Genomic DNA, 14,574 nt, shown 5'->3' on the forward strand with positions numbered 1-14,574 from the left:
TTCCATAGAACAATTTTTGTCCGGGATTTACTTCATCTATCGAACCAAAACGGAATTGAGTCTCAATTTAGGGATCCATCAGTCCAACCTAACCCCATCCAGTCCCATGGGTTAGCCAACCGCCCAACCACTGTAGTGATCGGATCCAATTAAGAATTTAGTTAGGTTGTCCCGGGTACCAGGGAAAAGAGTTCCCAAGCCCCCTAGCCGGATATTCATGCAAACTTAAAACTAGTCACACCACTTACACACCCAATATGAAATTGCCTTTTTCACAGATTCAACAGTCTTTAAAACAATCATTTAATGAAACCATAGTGTCACTGATCATAATCCTCTAATTATCTAGTTGAATCCTTATTTCCAAACATTCCTTCATCGGTGTACCTATGGCATCATTGGCAACCAAAACGCTCACCCCCTGTCCACTCATCAGGGGCCTTTTCGATAGTTCCTAGCTCATAGTAACCGGCAAGTATTCACTTTAACAAAAATGGAGACTTCGTTGAAGATCTGCAAGATCAACGAACAGATTCGTATTAAAGAGCCATGGACTCATCCGTTGAGGACCAGCAAGGTCAATCAACCAGATCCATGCCCGAATTCAGAAAACAACTCTTACTCCTTGTTCGAATATCTTCCCCGATGTACGTGTGGGTATCTTCGACGACCTAGAGCCCGAGCACCGTATGGTCAGCACCCTCTAGGATCCTTCACAGGTCACCTAGCGCTTCACTCATAGGCCGCTTCCTTGGTCCCTCATCCACTATACCGGAAGCTCACCATTTAAATCAAACCGAGGCTGGTCAAGACCTCGGCCGACCTTGCTACCCGAGACGTCCTCCGTTGACTCTCGGTCGTCTCAGCAGTTGTAACTTTAACAGATAGGTCTCCACGACCTCATTCACAAGATGGTCAAAATGCTTCCCCAGCATTCTTTACATAAAACAGTCATTTAAAAACAGATTTCACATACAAATACAATTCCAACAATATTTTCATCTTTTCTCATCACTCCACATCCTTTCACATTAGTCCCCATCTTTTCTCATCTTCTCACAATTTTTTTTCTTCATCAATTCCTATCACATCACATCATTCACACATCAAATCATATCCAATCACATCATCCACACATCAATCCACATCATCCATACATCCATCCACATCATCCACATCAATCCACATCATCCATACATCCATCCACATCAATCCACATTATCCACACATCCATCCACATCTATCATACATCCATCCACATCAACCCACACGTCAATCCACATCCATCCACATCAATCCACACGTCAATCCACATCATCCATACATCCATCCACATCAATCCACATTATTCACACATCCATCCACATCTTTCATACATCCATCCACATCAATCCACATCATCCATACATCCATCCACATCAATCCACATTATCCATCCACATCAATCCACATTATCAACACATCAATCCACATCATCCAAACATCCATTCACATCAATCCACATTATCTACACATCAACCCACATCATCCATACATCCACATCAACCCACATCATCCATACATCCACATTATCCACATCTTCCATACATCCATCCACATCAATCCACACGTCAATCCACATCATCCATACATCCATCCACATCAATCCACATTATCCACACATCAATCCACATCATCCATACATCTTTTCACGTCAATCCACATTATCCACACATCAATCCACATCATCCATACATCCATCCACATTATCCACACATCAATCCATATCATCCATACATCTATTCACGTCAATCCACATTATCCACACATCAACCCACATCATCTATACATCCATCCACATCATCCACATCAATCCATATCATCCATACATCCATCCACATCAATCCACATTATCCACACATCCATTCACATCTTCCATACATCTCTTCATGTCAATGCACATTATTCACACATCAACCCACATCATCCATACATCCATTCACGTCATCCACATCAATCCACATCATCCATACATCCATCCACATTAATTTCATAAGTATTCCCATTCTCATCTAATCACATCTTTTTCTATCTCATCACTTATTTCCTAATTAATCCTCATCACATCTCATCCACTTGCATCTACCCATACATCTCATCACTTCACATACATCAACATCTAATCAGTTTACATTGCATCTTATCATATCCATTTCACATCACATCTCATTCATTCACATCCCTATTCACATGCTAACACATTCATTCACGTCCCTTATCATTCACGTCCCTTATCATTCATTCACATCTCGATTCACATCCATTCACATCCCTTATCATTCACGTCCCTTATCATTCATTCACATCTCGATTCACATCCATTCACATCCCTTATCATTCATTCACATCCCGATTCACATGCTAACACATTCATTCACATCCTATATCATTCATTTAAATCTTGATTCACATGCTATCACATTCATTCACATCCTATATCATTCATTCACATCCCGATCTACATGCTAATACATTCATTCACATCCTATATCATTCACTTACATCCTGATTCACATGACATCACATCTCATCTATTCATTCTTATTTATTTGATTCACATCACATCTCATCACATCTATTCACCTCTCATTCTCAAATTACTTCTATTCTCATCACATCCATTCTCTATTCATTCTCATCTATCTGATTCATATCACATATCATCACATCTATTTACCTCTCAATCTCATTACTTCTATTCTCATCACATCCATTCTCTATTCATTCTCATCTATCCGATTCGCATCCCATCTCATTACATCTATTTACCTCTCATTCTCATCACTTCTATTCTCATCACATCCATCCATCCATTCATTCCCATCTATCTGATTTGCATCCCATCTCATCACAACTATTTACCTCTCATTCTCATTACTTCTATTCTCATCAGAGCCATTCTCTATTCATTCTCATCTATTTGATTCATATCACATATCATCACATCTATTTACCTCTCATTCTCATTACTTCTGTTCTCATCTTATTCATTCTCTGTTCATGCTCATCTATCTGATTCATGTCACATATCATCGTATCTATTTACCTCTCATTCTCATTACTTCTATTCTCATCACATAAGAGAACTCTTATTTTTTATATAAAGATTCTTTACGCATCTATTTATGCATAAGAATAACTTCAGTGGGAAATAATACTTTTATAAAAATTCGTTTATGCATCTATTTATGCATAAATTCAATTTTAAGGAGAATAACACTTTCAAAATAAAAATAAATCTTTTATGCATCTTTCTATGCATAAATTCAATTTTGATGAGAATAACTCTTTTGAAATAAAAATAAATTTCTTTATGCATCTTTCTATGCATAAAATCAAGATTGATGAGAATAACTCTTTTGAAATAAAAATAAATTTATTTATGCTTCTTTCTATGCATAAAATCAAAGTTGATGAGAATAACTCTTTTGAAATAAAAATAAATTTCTTTATGCATCTTTCTATGCATAAAATCAAAATTGATGAGAATAACTCTTTTGAAATAAAAATTAATTTCTTTATGCATCTTTCTATGCATAAAATCAAAATTAATGAGAATAACTCTTTTGAAATAAAAATAATTTCCTTTATGCATCTTTCTATGCATAGAATTTAATTTTAATGGAAATAACACTTTTATAATAGAAATATGCCTACTATGCATTTTTCTATGCCTAGAATGAAAATAACACTTTTAGAATAACAAACGGTGGGGATTACTCTTTTTGAATAATAAAAAGATATAACTTACTTCACCAAATTTAAGAAAACTTTGCCATAACCTCCTTTGTATGGCTGACCATTTTTAAATTTTTTCACTCTAAAATTTACTAGAAATTATCAAAGATGATTTAAATCATTCTAATCTAATCAATTTCCACTTTATTAAGAGTAAACAATTATGAAAAGTTTAATTCCATCAATTTGATTACACATCTAGGATAAAGAAAGGCTGAATTCAATAATGAAGAGAAGGGGGAAAGCCTTTCCAGCAAGGCATAACAGTGCATAAAACAATTTTTGGCTCTCGGGAGGAAAAGAGTAACAGTGCATAAAACACTATTAACCATTTACAAAGGGGCAGGCTTCATTTATAAGAAAAAGTGAGCCTCTAACCAAGCAAACTGATTCTAGAATTTTCTACATCAGTTTGGTCAATTTTTGACCATTTTTAGGTTAGTTTAGCTTAATTTTTGGATGTGTTTGAAGCAAGAGAGAGGAGAGGTGAAAATATCTCATTATTTGGGAGTTTAAATCTCAACCACACATGTGAAATAGGCATCTCCTTCATGAGGGGAATTCCCCACACTAACGTGTCAAAAATGCATCATTTCTTTTAAATATCTCTTCTTTTTTAACTAAAAACCTTGTCCTTAGTCAACTCTTCATCTTATGTGAGCATTTACTCATTTTTGGGAGATTTTCTTTTATTCTTCCATTTATCTCCTCCCTACATTTGGATGAATCTAATTGGTCCATAGGAACCTTAATTCAAAAATTTCAGAAAATCTGGACCCTTAGGCTAAGATCCTTTTTACTTGATTTCAATTTATTCCAGTTGCACATTGGAAATTTCTTTTTGAATATCTGTTTTAGGGGAAACCATTTTAGACACTAGCAGTATTTTTATATTAAAAAATATCTCAATTTTGAATTACCTCCCTCTAGACATTTTCTCTCTATAGTACAAAACATGGTAAAATAGGATCTTTCTCTTATTTCAAAGAGGGGAATAATTATAAGATCAGAAGGGGAGGTTCTTACACCTGCACGCCTCAAAACCCGGAGGGAGGAATCTTAAATCCTACCCCACTTAAAAAACGCGAGATGTCCTCATCTCGCAAAATTAGAGGAGAACTCTTTTCCTTAAGATCCAACTGATTCTGGGGTTCCTTATAGTCTGGTGAACCCAACAGAATCCTGGGATAAAGATCCCTTATATAAAACTCATCATCAGATAATAATTCACTCAGATTGTAACATTCAATCCTTATCAGAATAATGGTCCATTAGATCGAAATTTCTATCTGAACAGTCCTTCAACAGTCCATGGAAATTTTCAATTATACAGATTTAAATTTGACATCCCTTAACTTGATCCACTGGGTCAAGTGTTAACAACAACAATCTGCCAGCACAATCCATTAATCTCATAGTGATTTGCTGAAGCCATTAACGTCATTCCAACTACGAACATCATCACAGGGACTCGTCCCATTCATCCTCATTGTGGTTTTGCTTAGTTTATTACATTTCAACCAAAATTCAGGAATCTTCATTTTTCAATCAGAATCCAAATCAACTCATCAATTCTCAACCAGAATTTAAAATCATATGAACCACATTCAAATTCATCGTCTCGACAATATTAATGCTTATAATTTCAAGTCTTAGATTTACTCGTTTATATTGCCAGAGCTGCAGTTATACCCTCGATATATATGGGTAGTCACTATCCTTAGAACTATAAGGTAAATACCATCATGTCTAGGCCTCAAGCAAGTCAAGGATTCCATACAATCCATCAGTTCTTCCAAAACCGAACCCGAAAAAACTTCCCTTGCCCGAAAAGCACGAGTGATTCCTCCAGGATAACTTTTCTCTAACATAATCAAAAGCCTTAACTAACTGAACTGATCTGACCGAACCCGTAAGTCCCATAGTCAGATCAAGGAAAAGATTGTACTTGGATCATAGAGACCAATGCTTTTTTCCTCATTGAGAGGCACAGCCGTTGATTCTTTTCCATAGAACAATTTTTGTCCGAGATTTACTTCATCTATTGAACCGAACATATCTGACCGAACCCGTAAGTCCCATAGTCAGATCAAGGAAAAGATTGTACTTGGATCATAGAGACCAATGCTTTTTTCCTCGTTGAGAGGCACAGTCGTTGATTCTTTTCCATAGAACAATTTTTGTCCGAGATTTACTTCATCTATCGAACCAGAATAGAATTGAGTCTCAATTAAAGGATCCATCATTCCAGCCTAACCCCATCCAGTCATCCCATGGGTTAGCCAACCGCCCAACCACTGTAGTGATGCGATCCAATTAAGAATTTGGTTAGGTTATCCCGGGTACCAAGGAAAAGAGTTCCCAGGTCCCCCTAGCCGGATATTCATGCAAACTTAAAACTAGTCACACTACTTACACACCCAATCTTACACACCCAATATGAAATTGCCTTTTTCATAGATTCAACAGTCTTTAAAACAATCATTTAATGGAACCATAGTGTCACTGATCATAATCCTCTAATTATCCAGTTGAATCCTTATTTCCAAACATTCCTTCATCGGTGTACCTATGGCATCATTGGCAACAACCAGAATGCTCACCCCCTATCCACTCAGGGGCCTTTTCGATAGTTCCTAGCTCATAGTAACCGGCAAGTATTCACTTTAACAAAAATAGAGTCTCCGTTGAAGATCAGCAAAATCAACCAACAGATCCATATAAAAGAGCCATGGACTCATCCGTTGAGGGGACCAGCAAGGTCAATCAACCAGATCCATGCCCGAATTCAGAAAACAACTCTTACTCTTTGTTCCAATATCTTCCCCGACGTATGTGTGGGTATCTTCGGCGACCTAGAGCCCGAGCACCGTATGGTCAGCACCCTCTAGGATCCTTCGCAGGTCACCTAGCGCTTCACTCATAGGCCGCTTTCTTTTTCCTCATCCACTGTACCGGAAGCTCACCATTTAAATCAAACCGAGGCTACGCGAGACGTCCTCCGTTGACTTTCCGTCAGCAGTTGCAACTTTAACAATCAGGTCTCCACGACCTCATTCACAAGACACTCAAAATGCTTCCCCAGTATTCTTGACATAAAACAGTCATTTAAAAACAGATTTCACATAAAAATACAGCTCCAACAATATTTCCATCTTTTCTCATCACTCCACATCCTTTCACATTAGTCTCCATCTTTTCTCATCATCCCACAATTTTTTTTCTTCATCGATCCCTATCACATCACATCATTCCCACATTAAATCATATCCAATCGCATCATCCACACATCAATCCACATCATCCATACATCTATCCACATCATGCACATCATTCCACATCATCCATACATCCATCCAGATCAATCCATATTATCCACACATCCATCCACATCTTCCATACATCCATCCACATCATCCACACGTCAATCCACATCATCCATACATCCATCCACATCAATTGACATTATCCACACATCAATCCACATCTTCCATACATCCATCCACATCAATCCACACATCAATCTACATCATCCATACATCCATCCACATTATCCACACATCAATCCACATCATCCATTCACGTCAATCCACATTATCTACACATCAACCCACATCATCCATACATCCATTCACGTCAATCCACATTATCTACACATCAACCCACATCATCCATACATCCATTCACGTCAATCCACATTATCCACACATCCATCCACATCTTCCATACATCCATCCACATCAATCCACACATCATCCATACATCCATCCACATCAATCCACATTATCCACACATTAATCCACATCATCCATACATGCATTCACGTCAATCCACATTATCCACACATCAACCCACATCATCCATACATCCATCCACATCATCCACATCATCCATACATCCATCCACATCAATCCACATTATCCACACATCAATCCACATTATCCACACATCCATTCACATGTTCCATACATCCCTTCATGTCAATCCACATTATCCACACATCAACCCACATCATCTATATATCCATTCACGTCATCCACATCAATCCACATCATCCATCCGCATCAATCCACATTCATTTCATGAGTATTCCCATTCTCATCTAATCACATCTTTTTCTATCTCATCACTTATTTCCTCATTAATCCTCATTAGATCTCATCCACTTGCATCTACCCATACATCTCATCACTTCACATACATTAACATCTAATAATTTTACATCGCATCTTATCACATCCATTTCACATCACATCTCATTCATTCACATCCCGATTCACATGCTAACACATTCATTCACGTCCCTTATCAGTCATTCACATCCCGATTCACATCACACCACATCCATTCACATCCCTTATCATTCATTCACATCCCGATTCACATCACATCACATCCATTCACATCCCTTTTCATTCATTCACATCGTGATTCACATGCTAACACATTCATTTACATCCTATATCATTCATTTACATCTTGATTCACATGCTATCACATTCATTCACATCCTATATCATTCATTCACATCCGGATTTACATGCTAATACATTCATTCACATCCTATATCATTCATTTACATCCTGATTCACATGACATCACATCTCATCTATTCATTCACATTTATCTGATACACATCACATCTAATTACCTCTCATTCTCATTACTTCTATTCTCATCACATCCATTCTCTATTCATTCTCATCTATCTCATTCATATCACATATCATCACATCTATTTACCTCTCAATCTCATTACTTCTATTCTCATCACATCCATTCTCTATTCATTCTCATCTATCTAATTTGCATCCCATCTCATCACATCTATTTACCTCTCATTCTCATCACTTCTATTCTCATCTCATCCATCCATCCATTTATTCCCATCTATATGATTCGCATCCCATCTCATCATAGCTATTTACCTCTCATTCTCATTACTTCTATTCTCATCATGTCCATTCTCTATTCATTCTCATCTATTTGATTCATATCACATATCATCACATCTATTTACCTCTCATTCTCATTACTTCTATTCTCATCTTATCCATTCTCTATTCATTCTCATCTATCAGATTCATATCACATATCACCACATCTATTTACCTCTCATTCTCATTACTTCTATTCTCATCACATCAATTGTCTATTCATTCTCATCTATCTGATTCATGTCACATATCATCACATCTATTTATAGAATGTAAGAGAATTCTTATTTTTTATATAAAGATTATTTACGCATCTATTTATGCATAAGAACAACTTCAGTGGGAAATAATACTCTTATAAAAATCTGTTTATGCATCTATTTATGCATTAATTCAATTTTAAGGAGAATAATACTTTCGAAATAAAAATAAATCTTTTATGCATCTTTCTATGCATAAATTCAATTTTAATGAGAATAACTCTTTTGAAATAAAAATTAATTTCTTTATGCATCTTTCTATGCATAAAATCAAAATTGATGAGAATAACTCTTTTGAAATAAAAATAAACTTCTTTATGCATCTTTCTATATGCATAAAATCAACATTGATGAGAATAACTCTTTTGAAATAAAAATAAACTTCTTTATGCATCTTTCTATGCATGAAATCAAAATTGATGAGAATAACTCTTTTAAAATAAAAATAAATTTCTTTATGCATCTTTCTATGCATAGAATTTAATTTTAATGGAAATAACACTTTATAATAAAAATATCCCTACTATGCATTTTTCTTTGTCTAGAATGAAAATAACACTTTTAGAATACACAAACGGCGGGGATTACTCTTTTTGAATAATAAAAAGATAAAACTTATCTCACCAAACTTAAGAAAATTTTGCCATAACCTCCTTTGTATGGTTGACCTTTTTTTATTTTTTTCACTATAAAATTTACTAGAAATTATCCAAGATGATTTATATCATTCTAATCTAATCAATTTTCACTTTATTAAGAGTAAACATTTATGAAAAGTTTAATTCCATCAATTTGATTACACATCTAGGATAAAGAAAGGCTAGATTCAATAATGAAGAGACGGGGGAAAGCCTTTCCAGCAAGGCATAACATCCATTTTCATTTTAAAGAAAGCAAAAATCAGAAAACCATAAAATAGAATAAGAAAAAGTAAAATTTCTAACTTACTAGGAGTTTTGTGAGCTTTCCTTTGGCTTGATGGTTTGAGGGATCTACTCTTGTTTGCAACAAGAAAGGCCACCAATTCTTTTGAAGAGGAAATGGTCAAAAACAAATGAATTCACTGTTTTTGGCTCTAGGGAGGAGTAGAGTAACAATGCATAAAACACTATTAACCATTTACAAAGGGGGAGGCTTCATTTATAAGAAAAAGTGAGCCTCTAACCAAGCAAACTGATTCTAGAAGTTTCTAGATTAGTTTGGTCAATTTTTGACCATTTTTAGGTCAGTTTAGCTTACTTTTTGGATCTAGTTGAAGCAGGAGAGAGGAGAGATGAAAATATCTCATTATTTATGAGTTTAAAACTCAACCACACATGTGAAATAGGCTCCTTGATGAGGGGAATTCCCCACATTGAGTTGTCAAAAATGCATCATTTCTCCTAAATATCTCTTGAACTTTTTTAACTAATAACCTTGTCCTTAGTCAACTCTTCATCTTATGTGAGCATTTACTCATTTTTGGGAGATTTTCTTTTGTTCTTCCATTTATCTCTTCCCTACATTTGGATTAATCTAATTGGTCCATAGGAATCTTAATTCCAAAATTTCAGAAAATCTGGACCCTCAGGCTAAGGTCCTTTTTACCTGATTTCAATTTATTCCAATTGCACATTGGAAATTTCTTTTTGAATATCTATTTCAGGGAAAACCATTTTAGACACTAGGAGGATTTTTATATCAAAAAATATCTCAATTTTGAATTACCTCCTTCTAGACGTTTTCTCTCTCTAGGCCAAAATAAGATAAAACATGATCTTTCTTTTATTTTAGAGAGGGGAATAATTATAGGATCAGAAGGGGAGGTTCTTACACCTGCACACCTCAAAAGCCGAAGAGAGGAATCTTACATCCTACCCCACTGAAAAAAGGCAAGATGTCCTCATCTCGCAAAATTAGAGGAGAACTCTTTTCCTTAGGATCCAACCTTAAGATCCAACTGATTCTGGGGTTCCTTATAGTCTGGTGAGCCCAACAGAATCATGGGTTAAAGATTCCTTATATAAAACTCATCATCAGATAATAATTCACTCAGATCGTAACATTCAATATCACAATAATGGTCCATTAGATCGAAATTTCTATTTGAACAGTCCTTCATGGAAATTTTCAATTATACAGATTTTTAATTTGACATCCCTTAACTTGATCCACTGGGTCAAGTGTGTGTAACAGCAGCAATCTGCCAGCACAATCCACTAATCTCATAGTGATTTGCTCAAGTCATTAACGTCATTCCAGCTCTACGAACATCATCACAGGGACTTGTCCCATTCATCCTCATTGTGGTTTTGCTTGGTTTATTTTATTTCAACCAAAATTCAAGAATCTTCATTTTTCAATCAAAATCCAAATCAACTTATTAGTTCTCAACCAGAATTTAAAATCATATCAACCACATTCGAATTCATCGTCTGGATAGTATTAATGCTTATAATTTCAAGTCTTAGATTTACTCGTATATACTGCCAGTAAAGAGCTACAGTATACCCTCGGTATATACGGGTAGTCATGGTCCTTGGAACTATAAGATAAAGACCATCATGTCTAGGCCTCAAGCAAGTCAATGATTCCATACAATTGTTACTTCCATCTGAAGACCAATTACCAATTTACGAATTTCAGTTTGAATATCCAATTGTATGAACTTTATCACACAATTACAACCTTTTACTGCTTCTTTATAAATTTTTGACATTTTTGGCTTCTCGATCAATCCTCATTAGCCAATTCGCTCTGATACCAACTGTGAGGTCCCTATCCCCACCGTGCAACGAATTCAGGGGTGCTAGCAGCGGAAGTAGCACTTCTTACGTGGGGCAAGGTCCCACACTCGGGGCCTCGCCCATGGATATCCGGACAAGAGACTAATCCATCGGTTCTTCCAAAACCGAACCCGGAAAAACTTCCCTTGCCCGGAAAGCACGGGAGATCCCTCCAGGATAACTTTTCTCTAACATAGTCAAAAGCCTTAACTAACTGAACTGATCTGACCGAACCCGTAAGTCCCATAGTCAGATCAAGGAAACGATTATACTTGGATCATAGAGACCAACGCTTTTTTCCTCATTGAGAGGCACAACCGTTGATTCTTTTCCATAGAACAATTTTAGATTTACTTCATCTATCGAACCAGAACAGAATTGAGTCTCAATTACAGGATCCATCATTCCAGCCTAACCCCATCCAGTCATCCCATGGGTTTGCCAACCGCCCAACCACTGTAGTGATGCGATCCAATTAAGAATTTGGTTAGGTTATCCCGGCTACCAAGGAAAAGAGTTCCCAGGTCCCCCTAGCCGGATATTCATGCAAACTTAAAACTAGTCACACCACTTACACACCCAATATAAAATTGCCTTTTTTGCAGATTCAACAGTCTTTAAAACAATCATTTAATGAAACCATAGTGTCACTGATCATAATCCTCTAATTATCCAGTTGAATCCTTATTTCCAAACATTCCTTCATCGGTGTACCTATGGCATCATTGGCAACAACCAAAACGCTCACCCCCTGTCCACTCAGGGGCCTTTTCTCGATAGTTCCTAGCTCATAGTAACCGGCAAGTATTCACTTTAACAAAAATGGAGTCTCCATTGAAGATCGGCAAGATCAACCAACAGATCCATATAAAAGAGCCATGGACTCATCCGTTGAGGAGACCAACAAGGTCAATTAACCAGATCCATGCCCGAATTCAGAAAATAACTCTTACTCCTTGTTCCAATATCTTCCCCGATGTATGTGTGGGTATCTTCGGCGACCCAGAGTCCAAGCACCGTATGGTCAGCACCCTCTAGGATCCTTCGCAGGTCACCTAGCGCTTCACTCATAGGCCGCTTCCTTGGTCCCTCATCCACTGTACCGGAAGCTCACCATTTAAATCAAACCGAGGCTGGTCAAGACCTCATCCTCCGTTGATTCTCCATCAGCAATTGCAACTTTAATAGATAGGTCTCCACGACCTCATTCAGAAGACGGTCAAAATGCTTCCCAAGCATTCTTGACATAAAACAGTCATTTAAAAATAGATTTCACATACAAATACAGTTCCAACAATATTTCCATCTTTTCTCATCTTCCCACAATTTTTTTTCTTCATCGATCCCTATCACATCACATTATTCCCACATCAAATCATATCCAATCGCATTATCCACACATCAATCCACATCATCCATACATCCATCCACATCATCCACATCATCCACATCATCCATATATCCATCCACATCAATCCACATTATCAACACATCCATCCACATCTTCCATACATCCATCCACATCAATCCACATTATCCACACATCCATCCACATCAATCCACATTATCCACACATCCATCCACATCTTCCATACATCCATCCACAATAATCCACATCATCCATACATCCATCCACATTATCCACACATCAATCCACATCTTCCATACATCCATTCACATTATTCCACATTATCCACACATCAACCCACATCATCCATACATCCATTCTTCACGTCAATCCACATTATCCACACATCCATCCACATCTTCCATACATCCATCCACATCAATCCACATCATCCATATATCCATCCACATCAATCCACATTATCCACACATGAATCCACATCATCCATACATCCATTCACGTCAATCCACATTATCCACACATCAACCCACATCATCCATACATCCATCCACATCATCCACATCAATCCACATCATCCATACGTCAATCCACATCAATCCACATTATCCACACATCCACTCACGTCTTTCATACATCCCTTCACGTCACATCCACATTATCTACACATCAATCCACATCATCCATACATCCATTCACATCATCCATATCATCCATACATCCATCCACATCAATCAACATTCATTTCATAAGTATTCCCATTCTCATCTAATCACATCTTTTTCTATCTCATGACTTATTTTCTCATTTATCCTCATCAGATCTCATCCACTTGCATCATCTACCCATACATATCACTTCACATACATTAACATCTAATCAGTTTACATCGCATCTTATCACATACATTTCACATCACATCTCATTCATTCACATCCCGATTCACATGCTAACACATTTATTCACGTCCCTTATCGTTCATTCATATCCCGATTCACTTCACATCACATCCATTCACATCCCTTATCATTCATTCACATCCCGATTCACTTCACATCACATCCATTCACATCCTTTATCATTCATTCACATCCCGATTCACATCACATCACATCCATTCACATCCCTTATCATTCGTTCACATCCCGATTCACATGCTAACACATTCATTCACATCCTATATCATTCATTTACATCCTGATTCACATGCTATCACATTGATTCACATCCTATATCATTCATTCACATCCCGATTTCCATGCTAATAAATTCATTCACATCTTATATCATTCATTTACATCCTGATTCATTCATTCACATCCCGATTTACATGCTAATAAATTCATTCACATCCTATATCATTCATTTACATCACATGACATCACATCTCACCTATTCATTCACATTTATCCGATTCACATCATATCTCATCACATCTATTTACCTCTCATTCTCATTACTTCTATTCT

The sequence above is a fragment of the Cibotium barometz genome, chromosome 34, assembly GCF_041138505.1.
Source record: "Cibotium barometz isolate CiBa-2024 chromosome 34, ASM4113850v1, whole genome shotgun sequence".
Taxonomy (NCBI): domain Eukaryota; kingdom Viridiplantae; phylum Streptophyta; class Polypodiopsida; order Cyatheales; family Cibotiaceae; genus Cibotium; species Cibotium barometz.